We start from the raw sequence: 7,944 nt of genomic DNA on the forward strand, positions 1-7,944 counted from the left end.
AAAATCCTACATCAAAAGGGCACCAAACAACAGCCCCATCCATCCGTCCATTATCCAAGCCGCTTATCCCAGTCAGGGTCCTGGGAAGCTGGAGCCTATCCCAGCAGGCATTGGGCAGCAGGCGGGGAGACAGCCTGGACAGGCCGCCAGTCCATCACCACACACACACACACACACACACACACACACACACACACACACACACACACACACACACACACACACACACACACACACACACACACACACACACACACGTAGGGACAATTTAGTACGGCTGATTCACCTGACCTACATGTCTTTGGACTGTGGGAGGAGGAAACCAGAGCACCCGGAGAAAACCCACACAGACACAGGGAGAACATGCAAACTCCACACAGAGGACGACCTGGGATGACCCCCAAGGTTGGACAACTCCGGGGTTCGAACCCCAGACCTTCTTGCTGTGAGGCAACTGTGCTAACCACTGCGCCACCGTGCCGCCTGTGTTTAAGTCTCATGACTCAATTAAGGTGGTAATGTAGGGGCAAAACAACAGTCCCAAACGAATCATATTCAAACTGGACAAGCCCCGTCTTGTCACAAACCGGGCCACACGGCCATGAGAAAAGAGGGAGGCGCACACAACCAAGCCAATTAGCAGCCAATTTATAGAAAAGGCCTGGCGGCCTGTCCAGGGTGTCTCCCCGCCTGCCGCCCAATGACTGCTGGAATAGGCTCCAGCATCCCCTCAACCCTGAGAGCAGGATTAGCGGTTCAGATAACGGATGGATGGGTGGATGGAATACCCTAAGAGGAAAAGCTAAACTAACAGTGGTGTGTGTAATCAGTGAGTGCATATGTGGAGAAGTGTGTCGATGCAGGGTTATATGGTGCAGAAACATCAACCAAAAACCAAAGGGTGTCTCAGGGAGGAGAGCACCCCTACAACTAAGCTCCAAGAGGCTTTTGAAGGAGCACTGGCACACATGGCTCCTGGCGTTTCCAGTGTTGCTGATTACACTGCCCCGCCCACCTCCCATACCTGCAGAGACAGCCCACACAGCACACACACTAAGCCACAGGCCGACAGGGTGAAGAGGGTCGTAACACTGCCATAAGGTATTCTTGGGTCTGCAGATGATTTATGGGTAAAGAGAAGGTGGGCGATCTGTTCCTGCCAGTCAGTCTGCCCCTAAAATTTAAAAGGTCAAATGCATTCAGGTTGCAATTAATAACATAAATATTACAAATAAATCATTCTAATAGTTTGTCAGGTTAATTTCAGTGAACATTTTCATCATTGCCTCTTAACTGGTCATGCATAATTGATGTTTCAATTACCTAATTATAACAAGCCTTTGAATATGTCAACGGTGTTACAGTGCATCGACATTAACAGTGCATCAGCGCATAGAAACACAAAGCTCACGCAACATCACATTAATCTATTCACTTTGCATTAGTCATAACCGAAAAAGAAAAGCAAATTTCACAGGTTTTTAATAGACCCTGAGTGGAAATTGGATTTCATTGAGATCGACATTCAAGCTCGATTATATGTTATCAGAAAATCTCACCGTATGATGTAGAAGCTTTTGTACTCCATGACAAAGTGTAAGTCAATACATTTTCCTATTATGACCTGGTTTCCTCTCATGATGCCACATGTGTCACCATGCTGCTTTTGGCACCAAGAGTCATGGTCTTTAGGTCAATTTCCTAAACATTATTCATCTCATTTATGGGCAATGGAAACAAGGTTAACCCACATCAGAATCAAGCTTATTTAAAGTTTCTACGTGTTGAATGTGACTGACATCAAGCGAGAAGAATGCCTTTCTGCCCACCACCCATCACTACGGCCCAATAGTGGCTGTTTTCAACGTGGTACTTAACCCCTCAGAGAAGTGCTCATCCTCTTGATTTAAAAAGATGGGCTCTCTGACCACCAGACTAAATCACTGTTCACACATTTGCTGGTATGGACCTAGTAATGTTACTAGGCCTTTAGCTGTCAAACTGTCACACCTTATTTATCGTCACGTCGATACCAAGTCCCTGTCTGGCATACTGACACTGAATAAACATTAGAGGGTGAAAACCTTTCAGTGATGCAATAAAAACGCTCCAAACATAATATGACCCCATGCATGCAGAGTGAATTCACACAGATAGACGTGGCTGGCCAGCAAAGAGGATTTCATGATACCAGCAGGACTGAACAATGTATCGGACACCTGGGGAAGCACTGGTAATCAGAAGCTACATATTTGTCAGATGGAAAATACCTATACCATATACAAACAGACACATGGCTGGATGGAAGGATGGTTGGCACAGCCGTGAAAATATGGTAGGGTACAGTGACACCTTTTTTTAAGATAAATTAGAATGACGCTATTTCCGCTGCTGGTTGCTCAATTTAAGCTTGCGCTTCTGTAAAATCAAAGCTGTCAGTTTTATCTTTGGCGTAAACATTAATTTTGTCATTTATACGTACGATAATGGAAGCAGAGCTAACTAAATGGACGCAGTTTTGCTGATGGCCACTAGGTGTCAGCGTTGTACTGACAATTGAACAAGATCTCCAGGCTTCCGTAGATGCTCTAGGAATACAGTGGTAAGGATACTTTTAAACCTGGAAACGTGTTTTCCTTTAGTCAACGCAGTGAATGAAGAATTATTTTTTGATATAGAATAAAATTAATTCTAGTGAATGAGTCAATAAATGCCACCGTTAATTTTAGATGCAAAGCAACTCATGGTGATGAAGTAATCCATTCATGACCATCATTAGACCATCTGTGTGCGTGTGTGTGTGTTTGTGTGTGTGTGTGTTTGTGGATGGGCAGTGGAGCAAAAAAAACAAAAACTTAACAGCAGGGCTCTTAAGTTAGAAATATTCTCAATGAGGGTTGACAATAAAAATTTTTTTTAAAAATATTGAATAATTTCTATTCACGAAGAGGTTATTTTGTCAGTTGCATTTTCTCTTCAACTGTTGCCCTCTATCTTATTTCAAGAGATTCAAGAGATTTTTTTAATTTGTTGCAGATACATACAAGTATGTATAGTGAAATGCTATTGCACCAAACTCCGAGGCAGTGCACAATGCAAGTACAAGAAATTATAAAAGCTAAGCTATAAGCAAAATATACTAGATAAAATATATCAAAAATAAGCCAAACTATACAAGAAATATACAGAATACACAAAAAAGTACACATACAGTGGTGCTTGAAAGTTTGTGAACCATTTAAAATTCTCTATATTGCTACATAAATATAACCTAAAACATCATCAGATTTTCACACAAGTCATAAATGTAGATAAAGAGAACCCAGTTAAACAACAATATTATCCTTGGTCTTTATTTATTGAGGAAAATGATCAAATGTTACATATCTGTGAGGGTCCAAAGCATGTGAACCTTTACTTTCAGTACCTGGTTTGACCCCCCCCCCCCCGCAGCAATACTGCAACTAAACGTTTCTGGTAACTGTTGGTCAGTCCTGCACATCGGCTTGGAGGAATTTTAGCCCATTCCTCCGTACAGAACAGCTTCAACTCTGGGATGTTGGTGGGTTTCCTCACATGAACTGCTCACTTCAGGTCATTCCACAACATTTCGAATGGATTAAGGTCAGGACTTTGACTTGACCATTCCAAAAGTATCAGTTTTATTCTTCTTTAACGACTCTTTGGTCAAACGACTCGTGTGCTTAGGGTCATTGTCTTGCTGCATGACCCACGTTCCCTTGAGATTCAGTTCACAGACAGATGTCCTGACATCTTTCTTACAAATTCGCTGGTATAATTCAGAATGCATTGTTCCATCAATGATGGCAAGCCGTCCTGGCCCAGATGCAGCAAAACGGGCCCAAACCATGATACTACCACCACCATATTTCACAGATGGAATAAGGTTCTTATGCCGGAATGCAGCGTTCCAAACATAACGCTTCTCATTTAAACCAAAAAGTTCTATTTTGGTCTCATCCGTCCACAAAACATTTTTTCCAATAGCCTTCTGGCTTGTCCCCGTGATCTTTAGCAAACTGAAAATGGGCAGCAATGTTCTTTTTGGAGAGCAGTGGCTTTCTCCTTGCAAACCTGCCATGCACACTATTGTTCTTCAGTGTTCTCCTGATGGTGGACTCATGAACATTAACATTAGCCAGTATGAGAAAGGCTTTTAGTTGTTCAGAAGTTACCCTGGGTTCCTTTGGGACCTGGCCGACTATTACACGCCTTGCTCTTGGAGTGATCTTTGATGGTCGACCACTCTTGGGGAGGGTAACAATGGTCTTGAATTTCCTCCGTCTGTACACAATCTGTCTGACTGTGGATTGGTGGAGTCCAAACTCTTTAGAGATGGTTTTGTAACCTTTTCCAGCCTGATGAGCATCAACAACGCTTTTTCTGAGGTCCTCAGAAATCTCCTTTGTTTTTGCCATGATACACTTCCACAAACATGTGTTGTGAGGATCAGACTTTGATAGATCCCTGTTCTTTAAATAAAACAGGGCGCCCACCCACACCTGATTGTCATCCAATTGATTGAAAACCCCTGACTCTCATTTCACCTTCAAATTAACTGCTAATCCTAGAGGTTCACATGCTTTTGCCAACTCACAGATATGTAACATTGGATCACTTTCCTCAATAAATAAATGACCAAGTATAATATTTTTGTCTCATTTCTTTTTTGAATTGGGTTCTCTTTGTTTACTTTTAGGACTTCTGTGAAAATCTGTTTGATGTTTTAGGACATATTTATGCAGACATATAGAAATTTCTAAAGGGTTCACAAACTTTCAAGCACCACTGTAGCTGAAAGAACAGTGCAAAGTGAAAACAGTATTTGTATACAGATACGTGCATTGTCCTTCAGTTCATCACAGTTTATTGTTTATTGTTCTTTGTACAAGGCTCATAGTCTGTGGAAAGAAACTCTTCCTCAGTCTCAGTGTGTGATTTGTGGCAGTGGAGGTACTTGCCTGGTCACAGCCATGCAAACAATCATTGCTGGGGTGACGGGGGTCCTTTACTATCCTCCTAGTTCTGCTCACACACCTCCTGTTGTGTAGGCTCTGCAGGGAGGGGAGCACAGTACATATAGTGCACTCAGCCAAACACACAATCCTCTGCCAGGCCATCGTGTCCTGAGAGGAGCGGTTTCCATACCAGACAGTTAAGCTCCCTGTCAGGATGCTCTGCACTGCAGCAGAGTAGAAGGATAGCATGACTTTCTGTGAGACCTTAAATTTCCTCAGTTGTCTGAGGTGATATAGACACTGTCTTGCCTTTGCTGTCATGTGCAGTCCATGTTAAGTGTTCAGTAATGTGCACATCGAGGTACTTAAAGCTGTTCACCCTCTTCACTGGAGTCCCCCAGATTTCCAGTGCAGTGGGGTGTAAGATCTCTGACGCTTCCTGGAATAGTCCACAATCAGCTCTTAAATTTTCCCAACATTCAGGGAGAGGTGGTAGGCCCAGCACCACTGCGACAGGCCTGCCACCTCCTCCATATGGGCCGCCTCATCACTGTTCGAGATCCAGCCCAGCACGACTGTGTCATCAGCAAGCTTTATGGTGGTACTGGAGCTGTGTTTGGCCACACAGTCGTGTGTGTATAAGGAGTACAGCAGAGGGCTCAACACACGTTCTTGGGGAGCCCCAGTGCTGAGGGTGAGAGGGTTGGAGGTGTTTGGGCCTACCCTGACCTCCTGAGGCCTGGTGGAAAGAAAATCCAGGATCCAGGTGCACACAAAGTTGTTTAGACCCAGGTTAGTCCATTTACTGGCCAGGCAGGAAGGGCAATAGTGTTAAACGCTGATCAAAAGTGTATGAACAGCAATCTAACAGAGTCCCCTCCCCCTGTTGTCGAGGTGGGAGAGTGTGGTGTGCAGTACCTGGGAGACGGATCGGTTTGGGTGGTAAGGAAATTGCAGGGGATCTAAGGTGGAGAGGAACAGATCTAATCTTTTACTAACCTCTCAAAGCACTTCATGGCTACTAAGGTGAGGGCAACTGGGCAGTAGTCATTCAGGCAGGCAGCGGAAGTAATCTTTGGCACAGGGACAATAATGGACTGTCTGAAACATGTGGGGACTACAGACTGGACCAGAGAGAGGTTGAAGAAGGTTGTGAACACAGGAGCCAGGACGTGAGCACAGGACTTGAGAACCCTCTCGAAGATGCCATCCCGACTGGCTGCTTTCCTGTCGTGACCCGCTTCAGTGTCCTCCTGACCTCGTGCTCTGATAAGATGAGTGGCTCCCAGTGAGGTCTTGGCGCTATTTATCATGATCTATATGCTGATTTGTATGCAAATGTATTGCAAGTGCCGGTGACGGCACGGAGGCGCAGTGGTTAGTGTTGTCACCTCACTGCAAGAAGGTCCAGGGTTGGAACCCCAGGGTTATCCAACCTTGGGGGTCATCTCAGGTCATCCTCTGTGTGGAGTTTGCATGTTCTCCCCGTGTCTGCGGTGGGTTTCCTCTGGGTGCTCCGGTTTCCCCCACCATCAAAAAGACATACATGTTAGGGTTTATACTCCTGTCTGTGCCCCTGACCGAGGCATGGCAAGACAAACTGCAGTTGGGTCTCCGGGTGCTGCACGGCGGCTGCCCACTGCTCCTAGCTACACTGCTAGGATGGGTTAAATGCAGAGTGTAATTTCCCTACGGGATCAATAAAGTATCTCAAAATAATAATAAAAAAATATATATATACATATATATATAAATAAAAAATCCGGCCACTTTGAGCGACTTATGAATGTGTGTGTGTGTGTGTGTGTGTGTGTGAATGGGTGAATGTGAAGCATACAGAGTAAAGCGCTTTGAGTGGCCAGTAGACTAGAAAAGCGCTATATAAAAATGCAGTCCAGTCCATTTATGAGGCAGCCAACAGCAAGTTATCTTACAGAGGAGTTCGCAACACAGGGTCCGTGGTGCAGAGTGCTGAGAGGAGATGCTCGGTACTTGTGCTGAGATAAGTTTCATGACAAAGAAACACCTCTCTTGCTTTGTGTTTATTCGTATTGTGCATTAAAAATGTCAAACAGATTTTCTGTTATCACCACTAATACTTTTTGTTTCCCCAGACTCCTTCATTCTGACTGGCTTCTAGAGGTGACACTGCTGAGTTGTGCACTTCAGCAAAAGGTGTAACTGTCTCAACTTTGGAAAAAGGTGGAGTGCTCAAACCCTCGGCCCTAAAAGAAGTCAGGTCGAGAATGCCCCAAGACACAACCTTTCCACTGAAAAAAAAAAACAAAAAACAAAAACAAAAACAGGACATACTTTTCTGGAGGCTTCCGATGGACACATGGCTTAAGTCTACTGATTCTCCAAGTTGTTACTTGCTCTGAGCCAGTAATTGGAGTACTTAAGCATCGACACCACTTTCTTGTTTGTTCTGATATGTCATACCTTCTGCTGATAGTCTTAAACAATATTCGTGGTTTTGTTTTCATTTATTATATCGTAGGTCTAATTTAACAGCAGCCATACAATTAAAACCATAAAATTCATCGAATGCATTTAAAACTGTGGGGAAAAAATGTCCACCTTTCTAAATGTGACTGAATGGATATCAACGACTGACCATAGCTGCAGTATATCTCCATCCGAACCCAAACTCTATAATGAAGCACTGATCCCTTCTTAATGGTACATCGTCAACTATTTAAACCCGTCCCATTCATGGCCATCCAGCCACTGCTAGCCAGTCTCACAGCTTAGCGGCGGGCTAATCTAAGCGCCGTTTTAATGAAGCCGGTCATTTCATCTCTCTTGCTGTGTGACACACTGGCTCGCATGTCTGACACACACAGAGAGGAAATACTCATCTGAGCCCATCCACTAAGCCTTTTTCCAGAACCAACCACGGCGAACGAGGGAGCAAGATGGACGTAGGTGGGTGCAGAGAGGGGGAGAGGGCGGCGGGATGGAG

This window comes from Lampris incognitus, chromosome 2 (genome assembly GCF_029633865.1).
Source record: "Lampris incognitus isolate fLamInc1 chromosome 2, fLamInc1.hap2, whole genome shotgun sequence".
NCBI classification, from domain to species: Eukaryota; Metazoa; Chordata; class Actinopteri; order Lampriformes; family Lampridae; genus Lampris; species Lampris incognitus.